The 27,635-nt window shown below is 48.1% G+C and overlaps 2 long non-coding RNA genes across 2 annotated transcripts; one reads left to right on the top strand and one right to left on the bottom strand.

Moving 5' to 3' along the window:
• The first annotated feature begins 6,310 nt into the window (after positions 1 to 6,310).
• LOC122455947 lies at positions 6,311 to 16,408 on the top strand. The gene is made up of 3 exons (XR_006274488.1): positions 6,311 to 6,531; positions 7,614 to 7,615; positions 16,398 to 16,408. It is a non-coding gene; the product is annotated as an uncharacterized LOC122455947 (long non-coding RNA).
• Positions 16,409 to 19,316: 2,908 nt separating this feature from the next.
• Positions 19,317 to 22,721, bottom strand: LOC119861635. The gene is made up of 4 exons (XR_005294971.2): positions 22,572 to 22,721; positions 22,426 to 22,474; positions 21,035 to 21,115; positions 19,317 to 19,975 (listed from the first exon to the last, which is right to left on the bottom strand). It is a non-coding gene; the product is annotated as an uncharacterized LOC119861635 (long non-coding RNA).
• Positions 22,722 to 27,635: the final 4,914 nt, after the last annotated feature.

Below are 27,635 nucleotides of genomic sequence, written 5' to 3'. Positions count from 1 at the left end.
TTCACTGCCTGATTGACTAGTTACGGGACAGAGCATTGTGACTGCTCCAGTTGTCACTAACTGTCCCCTGTAGGCCTTGATGCACAGCTGTAGGCACCAATCCAAGGTTCGCTGGTTGATCAAAGGATGGCAGCTTTGTTCTCCTTTGCTGATGCAATTTGCTTCTTTTGGGATGTTGGGCTCTCCAAATAAACCAAAAGAAAGTAGATGAGACCTTGGGAGAAGTTGTGAATATGAGTGCTCCTTGTTAGATACATGTCGAGCACTGATCTGTTTGTGGTGGGCATAGCTGGTAGTATTCCCTTTAGCTATCCAATGTGGCCTGGGTTCTTTGCTATGTTGAGCACTGCAGGTGTACCCGACCTGCTTACGTGGGGTTTAAATAACACAAAACTACTTCAGACAGGTGGACATGGGCAGTGGGTAAAATAGGCCAGTGGAGGCTAAGCATCCCCTGGCACAGCTGCCCTGCTGCCGGACAGCTGGGCCATGGTAGCCATGCCTGTGCTCAGACTCTTCCCCTCCCTGCTCCGCCCCTTCCCCAAGGCCCCACTGCCTGCCGCTGCCTGGTGAATCCCTCCTCGTTCCTCACCTCCATTGCATCCCCCTCCCTGCGAGACTCCCCCCACCATCTCCCTCCTCTCTTCCACCCCCCCATCCCAGTGAGACACCCACCACATCCCTCTTCATACACCCACCCCCTGTGCAGGATGGGAGGGAAGTGGAGGAAAGGAGGGATGTGGAAAGTGCTAGCAGTGGGGGCCTCGCAGGGGAGGAGAAGAGGGAAACTGTGAACATCATGGAGAGGCCAAGCAGATAGGTGGCTGAGCAGAGGAGGGAGTGTGGTCTGGGCTGGCGTGTGGGTGGGGCCACTGGTGGAAGAGGTGGGACAGGGAGCTAGCCTCCACTAGGGGAAGCTTCACCCACCTCCCAGGCATGTGGAGTTGTGCTCAGTGTGAGGGGACTTATTGGCCAAGAATGATGTGATTTGGCATTTCCTGATATGTGCCCCAGAAATGCCATTTGTGTGATAATGTATTTTGTCAGGTTCTTTTTAAAAGTAAATAAGAAATAACATTCTCTCTCCATTCCCTCTCCTTAACACGGAAATCATATCTAAGTGGCTGCTATAAATATGTTGTGTAGAAATTCCTCGGCCTCAGCTGAGTCTGAATAAACAGACTAAAGATTCCTCCTTCTTTATCAACAAGAAAGTGAAACCAGTCCCAGACTGACCTACAGTGTTGGCTTTTAGCATCTCAGCAAGTTGCAAAGTTCATGGTCTCATACACAAGTTCAGTTCTTGTGCAAGACAAGAAAAAACATTTCTGAACCATGTTTAGAACCTTAGATTAGAAACATAGTAAAAGCACACGCAAAACCCCCCATTAATGTAATTTGTACATCTGAATTCACAGTATTATATTATATTATTATTATTTTTATAGCATTATTAGAAACCTCGTCATGATCTCATTGTAATCAATGGGAGTTTTGGTTTTGGCTACAATAAAAACCACCAAAGTGAAAATATGTAAAACCATGGGATCCAGGGTGTTTGTGACCCGCCCCGGACAAACCTGCTTCTCCAACGATTTGCACAGTCCAGAGGTTGCTGCCAGGTCTCTTTTGCAGTGTGGACATACCCTTAGCCTCTGTCTCAGTTCCCATCTGAATAATGAGGATGACAGCACCACCCCACCTCAAAGAGTGTGGGAGGGCCAATACATTAAAGATTTTGAGATGCTCAGATACTCCAGTGATGGGGGCACATATGTGCCATAGATCGGAAAGGAAGATGTGTGTTTATAAACCCCCTCTCCTCTCCCCATTAACAAAATCTGCTTCTGGGCTGAGAGCAAGCGTGAGAGAGTTGAGCCAATGGTTACTGTTTTATCCTGTTTTATATGTAAGCCTTCTGCCAGGCAGAGCCAGCAGCAACCAGGGCTGGGTTCAATATCTAGGGATTCCTTCCCATTGATACAACACCGAACTGGCTCAAGCCCCCATCCAGTAACCTGTGAAATTTACACACCAGCCTTGGGTGCCTCTGAGAGGCAATATTTCTGTACGCACAGAGTCTGAGTGTAGAAAAGAAACTTTTAATAAAAGGAGGGAAGTAACTCTGCATTAATTTGGGAAAACACCGCAAGCAGGATTCATAAATATGAACCATGAGTAAAAGACCCACCCCCAAGTAGGTTGGGCAGTGTCCTTTTCCCCTCAGGTTCTTCAGTCCAGCAACCCAAAGGTCCCTTTTACTTGTCCGACCCATCTCTGCACCCCACTCACAGTTGCTGTCCTTGGTCAGTGCAGACCCAGAGTTCAGGGGTGCATCTGGAGAGTTCACCTCCCCCACCCTCACCCCCAGGTGGGGTAAAGAGGTACCTTACTCGCTCTGCTGCTCGGGCACTTGCTCTCTGCCCGCCACCCTGCTGGCCACTCATGCCAGCTGCCTACTCACCGCTCTCACTGTGCCTCTCCACTAGTTACCCTACTAGCCACTCATCGCACCTCTGTCTCTTAGTAAATTTCACATCTTTGCAGCCTGGGTAGAAACACTACCCCCTCTCAAGTGATTTCAGTTCTTAGCAATTTTTAGCTCTTAGCAGGCAGGGTAGAAACATACTCCTACCACAGCTGATTTCAGCATTTAACATAACAGAGAGACTCCTAATGAAACCTATTTAGCTCTATTTCTTGAACAGCAGGAAGGAACAGGCTAAACCAGTCTCAAGGGAACAGGAACAGTCCTCCCATACTTTCCCAGACTGCTGACATTCGAGTCCCTGCTTAATGAGGTTCTTTCAACTGAGGGTGGCCCCCCTCATTTGGTTAGGCACAGGTTAAGCACAGTCCTGCTTTCCTGTATTCCTACAATAATTACAACACTGGTAACCATATTTCACTACCCCTTTATTCAGTAAGGTCATTTGTACCCAACACCAGCCAAAGTTGATCCTTTGACACAGCTGTATATTATGAATATGTAAACAAGGCAGGAGCAAACTGTATTTAAATAAACACACCCATAGTCTCTTCCCCTCCCAGCTAGCTGTCAGGGAAGCATTCATTCAGACCCTGCTTACATATGTGGTTGAAAATAGGCGCTTAGGATCTGATCCTGCAATGCTGTCCTCAGTTAAAATAAGGCCCCTGGGATGCAAGCACACCATTTGATTGCATCTGCTGGCAGCGCTATCAAAAGAATAACTGGCACCTCGTCCCTTGGTAAATACTGTGGTGATTACAACAATGAATTGTGGCTGTTATTTCACCTGAATGCCAGCTGTTTGCGACACGCTCACTTCTACACACATACTAGATATTTTCATTGACTGTGCTCGAGCTCTGTGGCTCCGTGTGCCAGTCAATTATTCAGATGTCATTAGGGATGGAGAAGCCACCATTTCTCCACATAAACTCCTCCTAGAGCATGAAATGATAACACTTCCATGAGAATACCCCATGGCAGAGTGGTAACAAAAACTGTGTAACCTTTCTGCCAGGTAGAACTGGCAGCAACCAGGGCCGGGTTCAATATCTAGGGTTCCTTTTCAACAATACAACACAGAACTGGCTCGAGCCCCCACCCAGTAACCTGGGAAAATTACACACCACCCCTGGGTGCCTCTAAGAGGCAATACTTCCCCACTCGCAAGCAGAGTCTGAGTGTAGAAAAGAAACTTTTAATGAGAGGAGGGAAGTCACTCGACATTAATTAGAGAAAATACCACAAGCAGGATTCATAAACATAAAACTGTGAGCAGGACACCCACCCCAGCACGCATTCTGCCTCATGTTCTTGAGTTCTACCACCAAAAGTTCTTTTCTGTGCCCCCCTCTGCTCCCTCACCCATGGGCGGCAGGTATAATAGGCCAGGGAAGGCTTAGCCTTCCTTGGCACTGCCGCCCACCCACTGCCAGACACCTGGCTTGCAGTGGCCCCACCCCCTCCCTTCCCTGAGACCCCCATTGCCTGCTGCTGCTTCTGCTGCCTCCCTGCCATATCTCCTCCACTCTACCCCCACTCTGGTAGTCCCAGCTGCTTGCAGTGTCCCTCCTCCTTGGGGATGGAGAAGTGAGGAGGGATGCGGAGAGTCAGTGGCGGGCATGAGAGTGAGGTGGCTCGGCCGGGGGGTCCAGCGCTCGGGGGGGCCAGCAAGGCGCTGGGGCTGGCCTGGTGTTCAGAGGGGCATGGAGGCAGCTTAGCCCAGTGTTGGGGTTGGCCCAGCACTCGGGGGCTGGCGCTGGGGCCAGCCCGGCGCTCAGAGGAGGCAGTGGGGGGGCCAGCGGTTTGGCCCGGTGTGGCTAGGGTGGGCAGGCCGGCGCCCTCTGGTTGGGCGGACCCTCAGGGCTTCTCCTGTGGGGGGGGAAGGGGGTTTGGGGCTGTGGGGGGAGGGGCCTTGGGCATAAGGGGCAGAGCCGGCAGGCTATCCTCCCCAAAGCGTAGTTTCACTCACCACCCATTCCCTCACCATACCCCACTCACAGCGGTTGTCCTTGGTCATTGAGAGCCCAGAGGTGTATCTGTGTGAGTTCACCTCCCACCCCAGCAAGAAGGCACCTTGCTTGCTCTGCCATCTGAGCACTTACTCTGGCTGGCCATCTCACCAGCCATGGCTCTTCTCTGCTGGCCTCCCTGCTAGCCACTGGTTCTACTCCTGCTGGTCAACTGTCAGGTATTGCCACCTGACTCCCTGGTGTAACCCCTGCACATTAGTCTCTTAGTGATTGCCAGCTTTTAGCAGGCTCGGTAGAAACACTGTCCCACCACAAGTGATTTCAGCTCTAAATTAAGCACTATAAAATAACAAAGGCTTCTAATGGAGTCTATTTAGCTTTATCTTTGAACAGCGAGAAGGAACTGGTTTAAACCAGACCAGAGTCCCCTAGGGAGAGACCACATCTCCTAGCTGGGACACCCATCCTCAGCCCCTCTTACTTTCGCAGGGGTCTGGCATTCGAGCCCCTAGTTCAGGGAGGTCCTTTCAGCTGAGGGTGACCCCCTCATTTGGGACATGTTAAGCACAGTTCTTCTCCCCTTTATTCATACTGTAAGCAGAGTCAGGATGAGTTCTACCCTGACATCTGGTGGTGAGTCATGGTGGGTTGTGGAAAAGAACTTCAGGGGCTGGTTCATTTGCATAGGCACACCCACCCTGCCTAGATAGTCACTTTGTCTGCTGTAGGAGCCCCAGTTTCTCTGTTATTGGGGCAGGAATAAACTGTTATTATCCTGATTATGTGAATCAAGGACAGTGGAACTGTACTCGGCCTTTTGTTATGATGGAGGGACTCACCATCAACTAAGCAGACTCGCTAGGCAAGGGTCATGGGTTCCAAAACCCAGTGAATGGAGTGAGTGGGGACAGGTATTAATACTTGGTGGTGTGGCATGGTCCTACCCCTCTCCTCTCCCCACTCACTGTGGAATATCAGAGCTAATTTTGATTCCATTAGAAGTCTAGTTACAAACTGCTGAGCTGAATTCACTTTGGGCTAATGGTGCACCAGCACTGAGGCTCCCCTACTACAAGCTAAAATCACAAATAAGCTAAACTTACTAAGAGCTGAAATCACTGAGTATTGTGTTAAGTAGTGGGGGAGCCTGAATATATATGGCAGAGCAGTTTGCGGGATGGAGAGCGGAGTGGCTGGTGGAGCAGCTCATGGGGGCAGCTGGCACAGCAGAGCCCCATGGAAAGGTAGGGTAATCAGCTTTGGACCACATAAGGTGCCCCTTAACCCGCCCCCCCATTTCCACCCAGGTTGGGAGGTAAAACTCTGCAGATAAACTTTCAAACTCTGGGGCTGCCCTGACCAGGGACAGAGACTTTTGGGTCGTTGGACTTTTGGGACTTTGGGTGATTTTGGGTTGCTGGACTCAAGAACTAAAGGGAAAGGACAATTTGCTTGGGGTGGGGTTTTTGTTTTTTTTTTTTGCTCATGGGTTGGGTTATGAATCTTGTTTGTGGTGTTTCCCCAACATAATGCCACATTATTTCTCTCTGTTATTAAAAGGCTTTTTGCTACACTCAGACTATGTGCTTGCGAGAGGGGAAGTATTGTCTCTTGGAGGCGCCCAGCAGGGGTGGTATATATTTGTCCCAGGTCACTGGGTGGGGGCTCGAGCCGGTTTTGCATTGTGTTATTGGAATGGAACCCCTAGATACTGAACCCGGCCCTTGTTGCTGCCAACTCTGACGGGCAGAAGGGTTACAATACAATAAAGATTACAACATTGATAACATTTCACTTCCCCTGCATTCAGTACTAAAGTGATTTGTAACCCACCTGTGATGGGATCCCTGGGGTGCAGCCTGGGACCATGGGAGCACTGTGCCCCCTTAACTCTCCAGCCTGGGCTATCTCTCACAATGCTTTGCTAGTAACAAGCAGCAAACCCTTCTAGGTGCTGTTATCACGTAGCACAACAGCACGTGGAGCCCTACGCCCAGTTAGATTGCATGAATGCTCCCAGAGCCACTGATGAATCACACAGAGTAAGGCACCAGCCAAATGTTCCCAGTCTTGAACCTCAGGAATATACCATCTTGCACTGCTGAAGATGAGCCACTGGTTATATACCCCAGTCTTTGTAAACCTGAGCAGGCTTACCACACACTTCAGGAAAGTTCATTGGTAAAGATAAACAGTAAAACAAATTTATTGACTACAAAAGATAGATTATAAGTGATAGGCAAAAAGTCAGAGTTAGTTACCAAAAGAAAAGAAAATATAAGCACGCAGTCTAAACTCTCAACCCTATTAGACTGGGCAACAGCTAGATTAAGCAGTGTTTCTCACAGTTCATAATACACAGGTTTCACCCTTGAAATCTTGGCAAGTCTCCTCTGTTGGAGTCTTCAGTCTTCTGAGCGTCCTTGTTGCTTGCAGCATAGGTGGGGGAAAGAGAAGAGCCAAGCATGTGACCACTGTGTTCTTTATAGCCTTGATCCATGTGCTTGGAGAATGCAAGTCCAGGCATGTCTGGGGGGCATTGCTGAGTCACCAGGCAAGGTTGAGCAATTGCCCTGGTGCGGCCTTGCGCAAGTGAGTCATTGTATTGTTGCTCCTTTGTTGGACAATGGCTGTTGATAGATGTTCAACACACGCCTGGGCATTGGTTACTTTCCTTGCTGTTTTGGGGAGCTAATATCCGTCCAATACCCCAATTTACAGCATGTCTTACTGACAACCATACAACACAATCTCATAACTTCATATGCATTAAAGAGATACATATTTAGATAGAACAGTGACTTTCACTAGTTCATAACCTTTCCCCCAAAGTTGATACTTGAGCAACACAGCTCTATCTGCTGGGTGTCTTGGCAGAGCAGGTGTGTTCATGTAAATACAGTTAGCTCCTGAAGTCTCTCCCCCCCCAGCTAGCTTCAGGAGAGAACTCATTCAGACCCTGCTTACAACTGGTATCTAGTATTACAGATGTGTGTAGTCAACTGGCTTTAAAACTGGTATGTAAAATCATATTCCCAGGTGCCCACTGAGATTCTCCTCCTGCAGTGATGGAGGGATGGGAGACTGGCTTCTGGAAAAGGGTAGTGGGGAGGCAGACCAAAACGCTTCATAGCCCTGGTCTACACTAGGCGTTGAGTTCGAATTTAGCAGTGTTAAATCGATGTAACCCTGCACCCGTCCACATGACGAAGCCCTTTTTTTTTACTTAAAGGGCTCTTAAAATCGATTTCCTTACTCCACCCCCGACAAGGGGATTAGCGCTGAAATCGGTTTTGCTGGGTCGAATTTGGGGTACTGTGGACACAATTAGATGGTATTGGCCTCCGGGAGCTATCCCAGAGTGCTCCATTGTGACCGCTCTGGACAGCACTCTCAACTCAGATGCACTGACCAGGTAGACAGGAAAAGGCCCGCGAACTTTTGAATTTCAATTTCCTGTTTGGCCAGTGTGGCAAGCTGCAGGTGACCATGCAGAGCTCATCAGCAGAGGTGACCATGATGGAGTCCCAGAGTCGCAAAAGAGCTCCAGCATGGACCAAACGGGAGGTATGGGATCTGATCGCTGTATGGGGAGAGGAATCCATGCTACAGAACTATGTTGCAGTTTTCGAAATGCCAAAACATTTGTCAAAATCTCCCAGGGCATGAAGGACAGAGGCCATAACAGGGACCCAAAACAGTGCCGCATGAAACTTAAGGAGCAGAGGCAAGTCAACCAGAAAACCAGAGAGGCGAACGGCCGCTCCGGGTCAGAGCCCCAAACATGCCGCTTCTATGATGAGCTGCATGCCATTTTAGGGGGTTCAGCCACCACTGCCCCAGCCGTGTTGTTTGACTCCTTCAATGGAGATGGAGGCAACATGGAAGCAGATTTTGGGGATGAGGAAGACGATGATGATGAGCTTGTAGATAGCTTGCAGCAAACAAGCGGAGAAACCGGTTTTCCCGACAGCCAGGAACTGTTTCTCACCCTGGATCTGGAACCAGTACCCCCTGAACACACCCAAGGCTGACTCCCGGACCTACCAGGCAGAGAAGGGACCTCTAGTGAGTGTACCTTTTAAAATACTATAGAAGATTTAAAAGCCAGCGTGTTTAATGATTAATTTGCCCTGGCATTTGTGGCTCTCCTGGATATACTCCCAAAGCCTTTGCAAAAGGTTTCTGGGGAGGGCAGCCTTATTCCATCCACCATGGTAGGACACTTTACCACTCCAGGCCAGTAGCACGTACTCGGGAATCATTGTAAAACAAAGCATTGAAGTGTATGTTTGCTGGCATTCAAACAACATCCATTCTTTATCTCTCTGTATTATCCTCAGGAGAGTGATATCATTCATGGTCACCTGGTTGAAATAGGGTGCTTTTCTTAAGGGGACATTCAGAGGTACCCATTCCTGCTGGGCTGTTTGCCTATGGCTGAACAGAAATGTTCCCCGCTGTTAGCCACACGATGGGGGGAGGCAAAATGCGACTTTGTAACGAAAGCACATGTGCTATGTATGTAACGTTAACAGCAAGGTTTACCGTGAAAGAGTGTACATATTGTTCTATAAAATGTGTCTTTTCAAATACCAATGTCCCTTTTTTTTTTCTCCACCAGCTGCATGTGATCTTCTCCTTCCCAGAGGCTAGAGAAGATTAGAAGGCAAAAAAACCACACTCATGATGAAATGTTCTCTGAGCTCATGCTGTCCTCCCACACTGACAGAGCACAGACGAATGCATCGAGGCAGACAATGTCAGAGTGCAGGAAAGCACAAAATGACCGGGAGGAGAGGTGGCGGGCTGAAGAGAGTAAGTGGTGGGCTGAAGAGAGGGCTGAAGCTGAAAGGTGGCGGCAATGTGATGAGAGGAGGCAGGATTCAATGCTGAAGCTGCTGGAGGATCGAACTAATATGCTCCGGCATATGGTTGAGTTGCAGGAAAGGCAGCAGGAGCACAGACCGCTGCTACAGCCCCTGTGTAACCAACCGCCCTCCTCCCCAAGTTCCATAGCCTCCTCACCCAGACACCCAAGAATGCAGTGGAGGGGCCTCCGGCCACTCAGCCACTCCACCCCAGAGGATTGCCCAAGTAACAGAAGGCTGGAATTCAATAAGTTTTAAACTTTTAAAGTGCTGTGTGGCCTTGTCCTTCCCTCCTCCACCATGCCTCCTGGCCTACCTTGATAATTATCCCCCTATTTGTGTGATGAATTAATAAAGAATGCATGAATGTGAAGCAACAATTACTTTATTGCCTCTGCAAGCGGTGATTGAAGGGAGGTGGGGAGGGTGGTTAGTTTACAGGGAAGTGGAGCGAACCAAGGGGCAGGGGGTTTCATCAAGGAGAAACAAACAGAACTTTCACACCGTAGCCTGGCCAGTCATGAAACTGGTTTTCAAAGCTTCTCTGATGTGCACCACACCCTCCTGTGGTCTTCTAACCGCCCTGGTGTCTGGCTGTGCATAACCAGCAGCCAGACGATTTGCCTCAACCTCCCACCCCACCAAAGTAAGTTTAGCTTATTTGTGATTTTAGCTTGTAGTAGGGGAGCCTCAGTGCTGGTGCACCATTAGCCCAAAGTGAATTCAGCTCAGCAGTTTGTAACTAGACTTCTAATGGAATCAAAATTAGCTCTGATATTCCACAGTGAGTGGGGAGAGGAGAGGGGTAGGACCATGCCACACCACCAAGTATTAATACCTGTCCCCACTCACTCCATTCACTGGGTTTTGGAACCCATGACCCTTGCCTAGCGAGTCTGCTTAGTTGATGGTGAGTCCCTCCATCATAACAAAAGGCCGAGTACAGTTCCACTGTCCTTGATTCACATAATCAGGATAATAACAGTTTATTCCTGCCCCAATAACAGAGAAACTGGGGCTCCTACAGCAGACAAAGTGACTATCTAGGCAGGGTGGGTGTGCCTATGCAAATGAACCAGCCCCTGAAGTTCTTTTCCACAACCCACCATGACTCACCACCAGATGTCAGGGTAGAACTCATCCTGACTCTGCTTACAGTATGAATAAAGGGGAGAAGAACTGTGCTTAACATGTCCCAAATGAGGGGGTCACCCTCAGCTGAAAGGACCTCCCTGAACTAGGGGCTCGAATGCCAGACCCCTGCGAAAGTAAGAGGGGCTGAGGATGGGTGTCCCAGCTAGGAGATGTGGTCTCTCCCTAGGGGACTCTGGTCTGGTTTAAACCAGTTCCTTCTCGCTGTTCAAAGATAAAGCTAAATAGACTCCATTAGAAGCCTTTGTTATTTTATAGTGCTTAATTTAGAGCTGAAATCACTTGTGGTGGGACAGTGTTTCTACCGAGCCTGCTAAAAGCTGGCAATCACTAAGAGACTAATGTGCAGGGGTTACACCAGGGAGTCAGGTGGCAATACCTGACAGTTGACCAGCAGGAGTAGAACCAGTGGCTAGCAGGGAGGCCAGCAGAGAAGAGCCATGGCTGGTGAGATGGCCAGCCAGAGTAAGTGCTCAGATGGCAGAGCAAGCAAGGTGCCTTCTTGCTGGGGTGGGAGGTGAACTCACACAGATACACCTCTGGGCTCTCAATGACCAAGGACAACCGCTGTGAGTGGGGTATGGTGAGGGAATGGGTGGTGAGTGAAACTACGCTTTGGGGAGGATAGCCTGCCGGCTCTGCCCCTTATGCCCAAGGCCCCTCCCCCCACAGCCCCAAACCCCCTTCCCCCCCCACAGGAGAAGCCCTGAGGGTCCGCCCAACCAGAGGGCGCCGGCTGGGACTACCAGAGTGGGGGTAGAGTGGAGGAGATATGGCAGGGAGGCAGCAGAAGCAGCAGCAGGCAATGGGGGTCTCAGGGAAGGGAGGGGGTGGGGCCACTGCAAGCCAGGTGTCTGGCAGTGGGTGGGCGGCAGTGCCAAGGAAGGCTAAGCCTTCCCTGGCCTATTATACCTGCCGCCCATGGGTGAGGGAGCAGAGGGGGGCACAGAAAAGAACTTTTGGTGGTAGAACTCAAGAACATGAGGCAGAATGCGTGCTGGGGTGGGTGTCCTGCTCACAGTTTTATGTTTATGAATCCTGCTTGTGGTATTTTCTCTAATTAATGTCGAGTGACTTCCCTCCTCTCATTAAAAGTTTCTTTTCTACACTCAGACTCTGCTTGCGAGTGGGGAAGTATTGCCTCTTAGAGGCACCCAGGGGTGGTGTGTAATTTTCCCAGGTTACTGGGTGGGGGCTCGAGCCAGTTCTGTGTTGTATTGTTGAAAAGGAACCCTAGATATTGAACCCGGCCCTGGTTGCTGCCAGTTCTACCTGGCAGAAAGGTTACACAGTTTTTGTTACCACTCTGCCATGGGGTATTCTCATGGAAGTGTTATCATTTCATGCTCTAGGAGGAGTTTATGTGGAGAAATGGTGGCTTCTCCATCCCTAATGACATCTGAATAATTGACTGGCACACGGAGCCACAGAGCTCGAGCACAGTCAATGAAAATATCTAGTATGTGTGTAGAAGTGAGCGTGTCGCAAACAGCTGGCATTCAGGTGAAATAACAGCCACAATTCATTGTTGTAATCACCACAGTATTTACCAAGGGACGAGGTGCCAGTTATTCTTTTGATAGCGCTGCCAGCAGATGCAATCAAATGGTGTGCTTGCATCCCAGGGGCCTTATTTTAACTGAGGACAGCATTGCAGGATCAGATCCTAAGCGCCTATTTTCAACCACATATGTAAGCAGGGTCTGAATGAATGCTTCCCTGACAGCTAGCTGGGAGGGGAAGAGACTATGGGTGTGTTTATTTAAATACAGTTTGCTCCTGCCTTGTTTACATATTCATAATATACAGCTGTGTCAAAGGATCAACTTTGGCTGGTGTTGGGTACAAATGACCTTACTGAATAAAGGGGTAGTGAAATATGGTTACCAGTGTTGTAATTATTGTAGGAATACAGGAAAGCAGGACTGTGCTTAACCTGTGCCTAACCAAATGAGGGGGGCCACCCTCAGTTGAAAGAACCTCATTAAGCAGGGACTCGAATGTCAGCAGTCTGGGAAAGTATGGGAGGACTGTTCCTGTTTCCTTGAGACTGGTTTAGCCTGTTCCTTCCTGCTGTTCAAGAAATAGAGCTAAATAGGTTTCATTAGGAGTCTCTCTGTTATGTTAAATGCTGAAATCAGCTGTGGTAGGAGTATGTTTCTACCCTGCCTGCTAAGAGCTAAAAATTGCTAAGAACTGAAATCACTTGAGAGGGGGTAGTGTTTCTACCCAGGCTGCAAAGATGTGAAATTTACTAAGAGACAGAGGTGCGATGAGTGGCTAGTAGGGTAACTAGTGGAGAGGCACAGTGAGAGCGGTGAGTAGGCAGCTGGCATGAGTGGCCAGCAGGGTGGCGGGCAGAGAGCAAGTGCCCGAGCAGCAGAGCGAGTAAGGTACCTCTTTACCCCACCTGGGGGTGAGGGTGGGGGAGGTGAACTCTCCAGATGCACCCCTGAACTCTGGGTCTGCACTGACCAAGGACAGCAACTGTGAGTGGGGTGCAGAGATGGGTCGGACAAGTAAAAGGGACCTTTGGGTTGCTGGACTGAAGAACCTGAGGGGAAAAGGACACTGCCCAACCTACTTGGGGGTGGGTCTTTTACTCATGGTTCATATTTATGAATCCTGCTTGCGGTGTTTTCCCAAATTAATGCAGAGTTACTTCCCTCCTTTTATTAAAAGTTTCTTTTCTACACTCAGACTCTGTGCGTACAGAAATATTGCCTCTCAGAGGCACCCAAGGCTGGTGTGTAAATTTCACAGGTTACTGGATGGGGGCTTGAGCCAGTTCGGTGTTGTATCAATGGGAAGGAATCCCTAGATATTGAACCCAGCCCTGGTTGCTGCTGGCTCTGCCTGGCAGAAGGCTTACATATAAAACAGGATAAAACAGTAACCATTGGCTCAACTCTCTCACGCTTGCTCTCAGCCCAGAAGCAGATTTTGTTAATGGGGAGAGGAGAGGGGGTTTATAAACACACATCTTCCTTTCCGATCTATGGCACATATGTGCCCCCATCACTGGAGTATCTGAGCATCTCAAAATCTTTAATGTATTGGCCCTCCCACACTCTTTGAGGTGGGGTGGTGCTGTCATCCTCATTATTCAGATGGGAACTGAGACAGAGGCTAAGGGTATGTCCACACTGCAAAAGAGACCTGGCAGCAACCTCTGGACTGTGCAAATCGTTGGAGAAGCAGGTTTGTCCGGGGCGGGTCACAAACACCCTGGATCCCATGGTTTTACATATTTTCACTTTGGTGGTTTTTATTGTAGCCAAAACCAAAACTCCCATTGATTACAATGAGATCATGACGAGGTTTCTAATAATGCTATAAAAATAATAATAATATAATATAATACTGTGAATTCAGATGTACAAATTACATTAATGGGGGGTTTTGCGTGTGCTTTTACTATGTTTCTAATCTAAGGTTCTAAACATGGTTCAGAAATGTTTTTTCTTGTCTTGCACAAGAACTGAACTTGTGTATGAGACCATGAACTTTGCAACTTGCTGAGATGCTAAAAGCCAACACTGTAGGTCAGTCTGGGACTGGTTTCACTTTCTTGTTGATAAAGAAGGAGGAATCTTTAGTCTGTTTATTCAGACTCAGCTGAGGCCGAGGAATTTCTACACAACATATTTATAGCAGCCACTTAGATATGATTTCCGTGTTAAGGAGAGGGAATGGAGAGAGAATGTTATTTCTTATTTACTTTTAAAAAGAACCTGACAAAATACATTATCACACAAATGGCATTTCTGGGGCACATATCAGGAAATGCCAAATCACATCATTCTTGGCCAATAAGTCCCCTCACACTGAGCACAACTCCACATGCCTGGGAGGTGGGTGAAGCTTCCCCTAGTGGAGGCTAGCTCCCTGTCCCACCTCTTCCACCAGTGGCCCCACCCACACGCCAGCCCAGACCACACTCCCTCCTCTGCTCAGCCACCTATCTGCTTGGCCTCTCCATGATGTTCACAGTTTCCCTCTTCTCCTCCCCTGCGAGGCCCCCACTGCTAGCACTTTCCACATCCCTCCTTTCCTCCACTTCCCTCCCATCCCGCACAGGGGGTGGGTGTATGAAGAGGGATGTGGTGGGTGTCTCACTGGGATGGGGGGGTGGAAGAGAGGAGGGAGATGGTGGGGGGAGTCTCGCAGGGAGGGGGATGCAATGGAGGTGAGGAACGAGGAGGGATTCACCAGGCAGCGGCAGGCAGTGGGGCCTTGGGGAAGGGGCGGAGCAGGGAGGGGAAGAGTCTGAGCACAGGCATGGCTACCATGGCCCAGCTGTCCGGCAGCAGGGCAGCTGTGCCAGGGGATGCTTAGCCTCCACTGGCCTATTTTACCCACTGCCCATGTCCACCTGTCTGAAGTAGTTTTGTGTTATTTAAACCCCACGTAAGCAGGTCGGGTACACCTGCAGTGCTCAACATAGCAAAGAACCCAGGCCACATTGGATAGCTAAAGGGAATACTACCAGCTATGCCCACCACAAACAGATCAGTGCTCGACATGTATCTAACAAGGAGCACTCATATTCACAACTTCTCCCAAGGTCTCATCTACTTTCTTTTGGTTTATTTGGAGAGCCCAACATCCCAAAAGAAGCAAATTGCATCAGCAAAGGAGAACAAAGCTGCCATCCTTTGATCAACCAGCGAACCTTGGATTGGTGCCTACAGCTGTGCATCAAGGCCTACAGGGGACAGTTAGTGACAACTGGAGCAGTCACAATGCTCTGTCCCGTAACTAGTCAATCAGGCAGTGAATGACTAAGAATGATGATGGAACCAGTAGAGGGGGGCCAGAAGTAAACCCTGGAGTCAAACACCCCCAAACTATAGGGAATTTGGATCTATATCAACACATCCATCCACCACTGTGATGGGGGCTCAGCACGGGGAGTAGCTGCCCTGCGTAGATTGCTCTTCCCTTGTGCTGCTACCTTCCTATACTGACAGTGAGTGCAGGGGAGGGAGAGCCCATCCTACACCTACACCTTGATTTCAGTGGGACGCAAGCATGTGCAGGACAGGATTGCCATTCTTGAATCAGGGCCTGTGTGCTGGAGAGGCGTTAGGAGGAACAGCAGAAGAAACCTGGCTGCCATCTCTGACTGCAAGACACCTGCACGTGTTCTAGTAATGTCAGCTGTTTTAAACCTCAACTGGAAATGCAAAGCCCTTTAAACCAACAGTAAAACTCAGACTTTGTTTCTTAAGTGAGTTAACCTTCGTCATTCCCAATTTATGGTTCTGAAGTTTTACACAGCAGAGAGAATATTACTTTATTACCTTAAACCCACAAAAACAACGTACTCTGTCCTAGATGCAGCCTTCTTTACAATAGCCTCAACTTCACCCTGGCTTACCAAGGACCCAAGCAAATGACAGGAGTTGACGAAAGTCCAGAGTTGAATCTGATTGACTGCCACATGCATCATTTTTATGTTCCTATGCCCCAGCTGTGATGGAGAATAAAAGCCTCTGAATTAGTTGGGATTGTTGGATTAACGTTGTCTCTGAGTCTACGTGAATGATTGTTTTTGCCCTAAAATCTATGAAGCTATGACACTGCTAGGCATTGACTTGCTATCTGCACCTGGGCCCCACATGCTAGGGCTGCTCTTTGGAGCCCAGGAAGGTGGGGATCTGGCTATCTGGGGGACACCTCTTGCTTTGTACATCACGAAGGCAGCAGAGATCAGCTGAGTTGGTTTTGCTGATAGTTCCTAGGGTGAAATGCTCCGAGCCCAGCAGCAAGGGGCTTTGGTCTCACAATTTACTTTATCCAGCAGTTGGTGGATTATTTCTGTTTCATTTGGCTTTGGTCCATGACTGTTCTGTGTCTTGTTCTGGTACCCCATGAACCCCGTAAGTTCCAATAGCCTGTTCTCAGTCCCTGCACTGGCACAGGGATCAGGGACAGGTTGGGCAGTCAGCCAGCTAATCTGAAGTTTCTCAGACCTCGCCTACTTTCTGAGTCCCATTTGCCACTAGATTCTCTGCCTGCAAAGCCCTTTCATGATGTCATCCCCCTCCCACTTAGGTTTTATGGCTTTTTCTTGGGAGAATTGGCAGGACTCTCACACTTACTGGTTCCAGGAATGTTTCTGAGGCCCTTTCTTACCCACTTGGGCCCTATGCCCTATGGTCCTATGCCCTACCCCTGGTGCTGGGGTTGGACCTCTGGTTCTGCCCTTTGGCTTGGCAGCTGGCTCTGGTTCCAGGCTCCTGACTCCAACCATTAGGCCTGATTGCCCATGCCCTGGGCCCCACAGGGAGGTGTACTGGGATGTATTCCCCATCTTAGCTCTGAAAGAGTTAACTGGAGCTGGAGAGCTCAGTTAGGGCACCTGGTTGCACCTTGTGGGTGGGCCATGCCCAATTACAGAGGAGTCCCAGCTGTGGAGGTGTGATGGGTTTGATCACAGACACACCCTTGGGACTGTCATCTGATATGCTGAGATTACCTCTGAGCCCCTTTTCACTGCCAGTTGGGTCTCCAGAACCCTGCCTTGTTGAGCCAGACATGCCAGCCTGCTGCAACACAGACCCCAAAGCTGCAGACTTAACTGAAAACAGCTTAAGAAGTTCTCCTGTCTCCAGTACCCAGACACCAAGCTCCCAATGGGATCCAAAGCCCAAATAAATCTGTTTTACTCTGTATAAAGCTTATACAGGGTAAACTCATAAAGTGTCCGCCCTCTATAGCACTTATAGAGAGATATGCACAGCGGTTTGCTCCCCAAGGAATTAATCACTTACTCCGGGTTAATTAATAAACTAAAGTGATTTTGTTAAGTATAAAAAGTAGGATTTAAGGGATTTCACGTAATAACACACAGAACAAAGTAAATTACTAAGTAAAATCAATCAAAATATGCAAGGCTAACTTAATACACTTAGGATCTAGTTACAAATACTAACCTCTCACCCTAGATGTTATCTCAGGTACAATCCTTTTCAGACCAACGTTGTAGTTTATGGCCTGGATCCAGCAATCACTCACACCCCCAGATTTACAGTCCTTGGTTCCAGTTTCTTTCAGGCATGTCTTTGGGGTGGAGAGGCCATTTCTTGAGCCAGCTGAAGACAAAATGGAGAGGTTTCCAGGGCCTTTCGTATTCTCTCTCTTGTGGGCAGAAACCCTTTTGTTCTTCTGTGCAACATCACAGCAACAAGATGGAGTTTGCAGCCACCTGAGCAAGTCACATGTCTATGAATGATTCAGCTTTTTGCAGGCCAACGCCATTGTTTACATGTTAGTTTGAATGTTCCCAGGAAAGCTCAGATGTGGATTGGTGTCTCCCAAAGTCCATTGTTAGTTAAGTGCTCCCAATTACTTGAATAGACCCTTCACGATATGTTGGCCAAACCTCCCTTATGTGTTCCCTACAGCAAACACTTCAAATACAAGCATAGAGCCAATGCTCATAACTTCAGACATAAAAATGATACAAGCATACAAATAGGATGAATATATTTAGTAGATCATAACCTTTGCAAAGATATGTTACATGGCATACCTAGCACAAAGCATATTCCAGTTATGTTGTATTTACACTCATAAGCATATTTCCATAAACATATAGAGTACAATGTCACACCTCCTTCAAAGTGTCCAGTTCTGTGATACTGTCCTTATAGTTTTCAGAATAGCAGCCATGTTAGTCTGTATTCGCAAAAAGAAAAGGAGGACTTGTGGCACCTTAGAGACTAACACATTGATTTGAGCATAAGCTTTCGTGAGCTGCAGCTCACTTCATCGGATGCATGTTCACGAAAGCTTATGCTCTAAGGTGCCACAAGTACTCCTTTTCTTTTTGTCCTTATAGTGATGTCCATGGCCAGTGCTACTCTGGGTCAGCCGGTAGGAGGGTGCCGTACTGTTGTCAGGTGTTTGGTTTTCAACTGGAACGCCTGGTCAAAAAGTAACTCTGGTGACTCCGGTCGGCGCTGCCAATCGGGCTGTTTAACATCCAGTTGCAGGCCTGGGACTAAGGCAGGCTCCCTTCCTGTCCTAGCTCTGCGCGGCTCCCGGAAGCGGGCATCAGGTCCCTCCAGGCATAGGAACTCTCCCATGCTGATAATGCAGCAGTGAAACCACGTCTTGTGCCCCACACCTCCTGTTGTCGTGGTCAGAGCCAGAACCCTGAAGAGTTGTATTCTGAGTGTAACAGTCACCCCCCTTCACCTACCCATGGTACAACTGCCTGTGGGCTCACCCTGTTGGGTAGCTCCACACAGGTTAGCACGATGAACTCCCTGAGCATGCACATACCTGGGCTACGGTAAATCCACCCGGGGGTACTATCTGCAGTGAGGGAGTGGCTGGGATTCTCAGAATGCAGCTAAGCAAACGAACCCTTCAGAAGTTCACAGGAGTGCTGAGTGCAAAGCTCCCCAAGTCCTTTCGAGTGCTTTATTTGCTTAGGCTCATTTGCTATATCTCTTCTGGGCCACGTTTGCTTAGTTATCTGGCTCCATGAAGAGCTATGTCTCCCTAAGTCATGAGCGGCCAGTGGTGCGTTCCAGATAATGGCCAGGGAAAGTTTCAATCAGACCGTGGCTGACCAAAATGTAAAGTGGCTCTGCTCGGATGCACAGTTCCACTAGTGCCTGCCATGGCCAGTCGGGTGCCTCTCCTGAGACCACTGTTAAATTGCTTCCCAGAGCAAGAGGCTGGAGCTTCCTCCAGTTTAGAATATTTATGTGATTCATTGCACTGATTTAGCATATGTCCCACGTTACGTTCACAAAGCCAATCGGCTCCACATCGAGCAACAAAGGTGAGGAAATGGCAGACTTCAGCTTGCCTCACAGCTTTAACTTGCCCGCCCCTTGTGTCTGTGCATCACGGTACAGTCTTTAACTGGGTCTCATAGTGAGAAGTCTCAAGCAACTGTAGCTACATCCACCACTGCCTGCTCTGTCTAGTTACACTTTTTGCCATGAAAACTTATGGAAAATGGATCCTGCGGCTGTTTCTTCTCAGTGACTATTTATTATTGGGAAGGCAAAGGAAAATGAGAATTGCCTCCATTAGCTTCTTTCTGCTTTAAAATTACTGCCTATGTGTCCTGCTCCATGAATACTGTCCCCATCCCCCACAGCCTGTGTCCCCTGTTTCTCTTTCTCCCCTTGTTTCTTATTTATTTTGTCTGTTCTTTTCCTTCCCTTCCTGTTTTGTGCAGCTTTCCAGGTTTGGCTCAATCAATTTGAATTTTTATTTTTTCAGTTCAGCTCGGATTACTTTCTAAATCACTTGTCCAGCCCGCCCCCATCTCCCCAATCACTCCCCACTTTCTAATTTTCTTTTGCTATAGGAGGCCAAGCATGAGAAACACTATATAGAGTAGAAAAAATATACTACATGCACTACAGTATAAGCTGTAGGAAAGAATAATATTCTTTTAAGTGGCTGCCATGGCTGGTGCATGTTGCACTAATCTCTCGCAGTTCAAATCCCCATTCCTGCAATGAGACAGAAATTGAAGTCAGTGTAGCTTCTACATCAGTCTTAGCATCCAAACCCTGTCCAAATGCCGGAGGTCATTGCTACAACTCCAGTGTCCCCCCATTGCTAGTACATGTACTGCTTCCCTGGTGGTAGCAATTCTCACAAAGACCAGGCATAGGTAGTTTAGCCACCTGTTCAGAGCAGGTCCACATAACACACTGGTTAAAATGCTGGTGGACGCTAGCACTCCCGTCATTGTTACCACAGGGGGAGATGCATTGGTGGTAGCTCAGAGGTCAAGTATTTGAAGAAAAATGTCTGTCTCTCAGGCCTTGTCCAGACGAACAAAAGCCCAGCCTCCACTGGGAGACTATAAATGTTCATCAGCACTGGATGCTCTTGAGCTGGTGCTGAGAGGTTTAACTACTAGTCTAGACAGGAAGGAGTGGGCTGCGGTCCTGAAGTCTCAAATGCTTTGTCCTGTTTTAACGGGCAACTAACCCACCTTCAGCACTGATTTCCCTAGAGTGTCCAGGGCTAGAGCAGTGGAGAACTGGTGCTTAGATATCATGGCAAAGGGTAACAGGCTAAACTGCGAGAGGGGGACAGAGGCCCTCAGACATCCTGGTACCGTGCAGTGTGGGAGACCACTGAACGCTACTGGCAGCTCCAGAACAAGTCAAAGCAACACTCTCTGTTGGAAAGGAGCTAGAATCGCCCTTGCTCTGTCCCGTTGTTGGGCACGAGCTGGGCTTCGCGGAGTCTGCTACTGCTCTGTTCCACATCCCTAGCACAGAGCACTGAGGTGCTGTGGCCCTGGCAGGAGCAGGTACGACATGAGCTGAGTCTGGTGTTGTGCCTAGCGCACCTGGCCAATGAAGTAGGCTGCTGCTGCAGGCTGCCACTGCTCAGAAGCCACGCAGGCCTGCAGCAGAAGTTGAGCCCTGTCAGTGCCCTGTACCTCTCAGTGCCTGGCTCAAGGGCCCCCCCCACTTCCTAAGAGCAATGTATTGATTTAGAAGGGGAATAGCCCACCCTTGTCAGTCCCTGATTAAATACCTCCCGGCTCTCACCTCTGCTGCCTCTCTCCAATTTCCTTCATGTACTCGTCATGGCCGGTTGTTACACTGATGTAACTGAGCTTTTGCATCAGCCTGCAATTGACAGGTGTTGTTACGTGTGCTGTTAGTGATAAAGTCTGGTGATTCATGTCCCTGCCCCTTTCGATGTCCGCCAAACGGGGCAGGTCAGATTCAAGTCCCTGAATCCCAAATCCACTTGGATGGTTTCAGTTAAAAGGTGTTTGTGGCCAGAATCTTAGGAGAGAAGCTGATCTCACAAACTTTCAACCCTAACACTTGTGAGATTTCAGTGTCATTTTAACAGGGTGGGCTAGAGGCCAGCCAGCCCTGATTCCTAAGGAGGCACACCTGAGCAGGGGTCACTCGATTCCCTTAGAAGAGCAGCAAAAACTCCCCTGCAGAGCGAGGGAGTTTGCAATGGGTAAGCTCCAGCAGAGAACAGAGGGACTTGAAAACTTTGTGTTAAATGTTTGTTAATTTAATAACACAGAAGCTGAGAAGGGACAAAGGGTTCGTGAATTATTGAGGAAATCCCTTGAAGGGGTAAACTGAGGCAAGGCAGGCCACCTTCAGAGCAACCTCTAGCCGTGAGGGGGCAGCTGGGAGGAGGCCAGCCTGGTGACGTTCATAAAATCAACACAAGAGTTTTAGACCTGATGGGGGCTTGACCTTGAACCTGGCGCTGATGCAGCCTCATACCAAACCTCAAACGCTCGCCCAGAGGATACACCCGCAACATGAACCTGAGTGGTAGCCTAAACCAAATCCAGCTCGGAATAGCACCTCCCTCGCCGGCCACTAACTTTCAGTACTTGGCAGTGCAATGCTGGCAGTGCCATAAACAAGGACCACGCAGGTACAGGGAGCAGCCCAGGCAGTGGATTTCCCCTGTGTACCTGGTACGCTACATAGCACTGACATGGTTAATAGGAAAACTTGTGATTTTACCTGGGTGCTATTGCATAATAATATCTTGGACACTAGAAAGTAATGCAGAATACAGAGCAGGGAAAGTATTTTACTCTATGGTTTAAAGCACTATGTAAATTTATGAAAATATTATTAGTGATCTTTAATTATTGACTGATTATTAACAAAGCTCCCCAGAGCAACCTAGCATCCTTTGTAAAGAGGAATTTAAATCTGGTCTGCTAACAGCGAACACCTCAGTTAGGAGTGACTGACAGTTCCAGAATGCACATGGAAAGGAAAAAAGAAAGAAAGGTACACGCAACAGGTTTGGGAAGATGATTTTTTCAATGGCAACTACCTCGATAAAATGAAACAGCCACAAAGTAGAGTAATTCCAACTCTTCAAAACACACTCACACTCACTCGCTCATGCTCACTAATAAAAAGGGGCTGCCCCCAGCATTACATACCATTCTATGAATCGGTCTAGCTTGCTGTGGGAATCTGATCCACTGCCATCTATTCATGAAAACAATCACCATTGAGAAGTTAGATTTTATTTTCTTGCCATGTAACAGATCTCGAGTCATTAGACAGTAAGGAACAGCTGGGTTACCTGTCGCACGGCTTGACATTATAGAAGTGTCTCTGCTGCACTTGTTTTCTGTAGTCTGAACTCTGAATCTCAAGTGGAATATTTTATGGCTCAGGAGCTGAAGACAGCCTCGCTAGCACCTCCCCCTTGGGTTTCATAGTTCCTCCTCTAACTTTCCTCGAGTTGCAAAGGAGCTGTCAGCACGGGACAGGTGTGCTCCTTCTCAGTGAACTGCACTAGGGAAATGAAGGCAAATACACTGATTTTCACTTCTTCTCCTTTCTCTTCCCCCTTACACCCCACCAAACGTGCTGCCCTTCCCCCCACCACACCCACTAGCCTTCCTGCATCCCGTCCCTCCAAAATGACACAACCCAACCCTCTCTTCCCACAGCCAGTTCCTATGCTGCCTTCCCACAGCGGCTTGTGGTTCAGTCCCTTAGTCCTGGGTTGCTGTCTCCTGGGTGCTGGCCAAAGATGACACTGAACTAGCCGCTGGAAGGCAGCTTACATGGGGAATGTGTATGGAGTGAGAAGGAGAACTTTGGAGAGCAAAGAAGTAAGGTGAGGCAGGAGCCCTTCCAGGTCAGGTCCCCCACTCCTTGTTGTGGCTTTTTCAGAAACACTCCGGGGCCACTGTGCTCACATCTTGGGGGAGTAATCTGGCCCCTGGACTATAGTTCCAGACTCTTGGGTTCTTTATAAACAATATAAATAATGAGTCATTGGGCCAGAGAGAGAGAATGACTCTGTTGCCTAGTGCTTATGGCACTCACTGGGCGGTCAGGGGGACCCAGGGTCCAACCCCCTGCTCCAATGACTAATTATTTAGACGCAGCAGGAGAGATTGACAGGGCCCCACCCCAGAGTCTCCCATCGTCCAGTGGTTAGAGCACTCTCCTGAGAGGATTTGAGCAGGGGTCTGCCACATCCCTGGCGAGTGCGCTACCCACAAAGCTAACATTTTTAAGGGAGGCTGCGGTAGCAACCTCCGCCCAGCCAGACTTTGAATGGGATCCAATCCAGCAGGCAGCCTTGGGGCACACCCACTGGCCCAGGCCCTAACAAGACTGATCTTCCCCCAATGTGTGCATTGCTCTCAGGCATAGATAGGAGATAGGCAACAGGATGCCCAGAGGGAGGCAGCAGTACATGTGCTCAGAGGCAGAAATTGAGGCACCGAGGGAATTTGGGCACCTACAGAGTTCGGCAGGAGTTTTGTGAACTACAGAGGAGGCTAAAACCAGGACGTAGGCACTGAAATCTGGGCTTTGGGCATCTGAGTCCCTTTGTGAATCTAGGCCTTCCTCCTACTTTGCCTCACTGCCCCACCTGGAAAGTGAGACACAGCATGTCCCCACCTCCCAGGCATGTGTGAAGAGCTGACAGCCATAAGATGCTCGGATATGATGTTCCTGGCACCACACAAGTATCTTAGCTAGGTCGGGTCTCACCAGGGTGCCCCGCCCACATTTCAGATGTACTTCGGAGCGCCAGCCTCAGCATCCCTGCTGGTGTGAAAGCCAGAAGGCAGAGGCTACTTCTAAGCTGCACAGGTCACCATCCACAAAGGGTTTCTAGCTAAAGAACAACGACTTGAACTGTACCAAAAACCACCTGGGAGCTTGGGTGACCTATAGTGCTTGCCAGAGTAGCATGTTCTAGGCAGGAAGTACTGCTAGGTAAGCAAGCAAGCACTTTCCTCACTAACCAAACTTTCCAAGTGCGAACCCTAGAACAATCACATTTGGAGACCATTGCAGTAACCCCGTCTAGAGGGCAAAATAGGTAACTTGTTGAATTCACACTCCATGTAAATCAGGAGTAATTCTGCAGATGTATGGCCGGTGTAAATGAGAGCTGAATGAGGCACTTAGCGTTTGCCCTTAGCCCCAAGGTATCCACCAGTGAATGCGGACAGCGATGTGTCTGCATCACAGCCGGGCCTGAAATAAGAGCATAAGCGGCTGAGGATGTTAGGTGAGGCCAGTCCCATCCTACCAAAATCGTCTTGCTAATCTTCACTGGAAAAAGAAGATTGAGACTGATTTGTGTCAAGAGTAGCGATACCAAGAACATGGGTCCCAGTAATCTTTTAGTTTCCTGATCGTCCTTTAGTGTTCATTATAATGTAAAGAAAACATTTACAAAGCATTCAAACAAACAATATAAAAAAACGTAGCTTTCCATGGTGGCTGGTAGCAAAGTGGCTTAGATTGCTGTGGAATAGAATAATTGCTGTTTCTTATATCCATCAACAGGAGCAGTTACCTTTTCAAGACATATGCATTTAGATGCTGCTGCCCTGGTTGTTATGAGGAAGATGTGCTGTATGTCTCAGACTCTTTGCATGTAGGGTATGTTTGTCTTCTATAGGGACGTGTTTATACCAGCAGAATGGGACCCAGAATACACCACTGGTAATAACAATACTGGAAATTATAAAATAGCCAGCTCAGGAGTTTTTGCCATTATTCACTATTTTACGAGGCCAAGCATGAAAGGCAGTTGTATGACAGGGCAAAACACCATATTATGTAGTTTTTAAAGTTACTGCATAATTGTACTCCACAGTTTAACCTTTGATTTTTAAAAAAAAGTCTCCGGCCATTTTGCTTGCAAACGTCACCTTCAAAATGTAAACAGATTGTAAATCAGTCAGTGACATCTGCCTGAGTCTGCAGACGTACAGACAAAATAGCTCACATGCAAGCATGAACTCTTCCCATTCATCGCTGTGGGGTGTTAACACTGAAACAGGATGACGAAGATCTAAAGATCAGCAGATCGCTAACTATTTGAACAAAAAATCAAGCTAACATGCGTGTCCATTGCTGGATGTCATGACAGATATTTGAACAGGTGCAGAGGGACAGCTAGCGGCTGTCACGAGTTGCTAGGGATGGAGAATGAAAAATTCAAACCCTTCCTCCCAATATTTAAAGTCACTTGTACGAGTGTGTCTTATCCAGAACATTAAACCGTAATAAACAAACACAGCTCTCTAAGTACAACTAAATCGGGGCTGGGGGAGCAGATAATCTTCATCAAGAATATTAAAGGAACTGGCACATGAAATTGCAAGCCCTTTAGCAAGAATTTTTAATGAGTCTGTAAACTCAGGGGCTGTAGCGTATGACTGGAGAATTGCTAACATAGTTCCTACTTTTAAGAAAGGGAAAAAAGGTGATCTGGATAACTACAGGCCTGTTAGTTTGACATCTGTAGTATGCAAGGTCTTGGAAAAAATTTGAAGGAGAAAGTAGTTAAGGACATTGAGGTCAATGGTAAAGGGACAAAATACAACATGGTTTTACAAAAGGTAGATCGTGCCAAACCAACCTGATCTCCTTCTTTGAGAAAGTAACAGATTTTTTAGACCAGGAAAGGCAGTGGATCTAATTTACCTTGATTTCAGTAGGCGTTTGATACGGTTCCACATGGGGAATTATTAGTTAAATTGGAAAAGATGGGGATCAATATGAAAACTGAAAGGTGGATAAGGAACTAGTTAAAGGGGAGACTACAGCAGGTCATACTAAAAGGCTGGAGGGAGGTTACAGTGGAGTTCCTCAGGGATCAGTTTTGGGACCAATCGTATTTAATCTTTTTATTACTGATCTCGGCACAAAAGTGGGAGTGTGCTAATAAAGTTTGGGGATGACACAAAGCTGGGAGGTATTGCCAATTCAGAGAAGGACCGGGATATCATACAGGAGGATCTGGATGACCTTGTAAACTGGAGTAATAGTAATAGGATGAAATTTAATAGTGAGAAGGTGTAAGGTTATGCATTTAGGGATTAATAACTAGAATTTAGTTATTTATAAGCTGGGGATGCATCAATTGGAAGTAACAGAGGAGGAGAAGGACCTTGGAGTATTAGTTGACCACAGGATGACTATGAGCCGCCAATGTGATACGGCAGTGAAAAAGCTAACGCGGTCTCGGGATGCATCAGGCGAGGTATTTCCAGTAGAGATAAGGAGGTGTTAGTACCATTATACAAGGCCCTGGGGAGACCTCATCTGGAATACTGTGTGTAGTTCTGGTCTCCCATGTTTAAGAAGGATGAATTCAAACTGGAACAGGTACAGAGAAGGGCTACTAGGATGATCCGAGGAATGGAAAACCTGCCTTATGAAAGGAGACACAAGGAGCTTGGCTTGTTTAGCCTAACCAAAGCAGGCTGAGGGGAGATATAATTGCTCTCTATAAATATATCAGAGGGATAAATACCAGAGAGGGAAAGGAATTATTTAAGCTCAGTACCAATGTGGGCACAAGAACAAATGGATATAACCTGGCCATCAGGAAGTTAGACTTGAAATTAGACGAAGGTCTCTAACCATCAGAGGAGTGAAGTTCTGGAACAGCCTTCCAAGGGAAGCAGTGGGTACAACAGACCTATCTGGCCTCAAGATTAAACTCGATATGTTTATGGAGGAGAAAGGTATGATGGGATAACATGATTTTTGGCAATTAATTGATCTTTAACTATTCATGGTAAATAGGCCCAATGGCCTGTGATGGGATGTTAGATGGGGTGGGATCTGAGTGACTACAGAGAATTTCTTTCCTGGGTATCTGGCTGGTGAATCTTGCCCACATGCTCAGGGTTCAGCTGATTGCCATATTTGGCTCGGGAAGGACTTTTCCTCCCGGGCAGATTGGAAGAGGCCCTGGGGTTTTTTTGCCTTCCTCTGCAGCATGGGGCACAGGTCACTTGCTGGAGGATTCTCTGCACCTTGAAGTCTTTGGACCAGGATTTGGGGACTTCGGTGGCTCGGACGTGGGTGCAGGGTTGTTGCAGGGGAGGGTGGGTGGGGTTCGGTGGTCTGCGTTGTGCGGGGGGTCAGACTAGATGATCTTAATGGTCCCTTCTGACATTAATATCTATGAATCTACAGGAATATGTATTTGTGTAGCTCCTACAGGCTCCAGCTGAGATTGGGACACTACCATGGTCGACACTCCATATACCCATAATAAGGCCAGTCCCTGCCCCAAACAGCTTACAATCAGAAAGACAAAAGGCTGGTACTAGAACGGTCTCATGTTATAGATGGGGACCTGAGGCACAGA

This window comes from Dermochelys coriacea, chromosome 9 (genome assembly GCF_009764565.3).
Source record: "Dermochelys coriacea isolate rDerCor1 chromosome 9, rDerCor1.pri.v4, whole genome shotgun sequence".
Lineage (NCBI taxonomy): Eukaryota > Metazoa > Chordata > Testudines > Dermochelyidae > Dermochelys > Dermochelys coriacea.
This window is presented reverse-complemented; position numbering and strand designations above follow the sequence as displayed.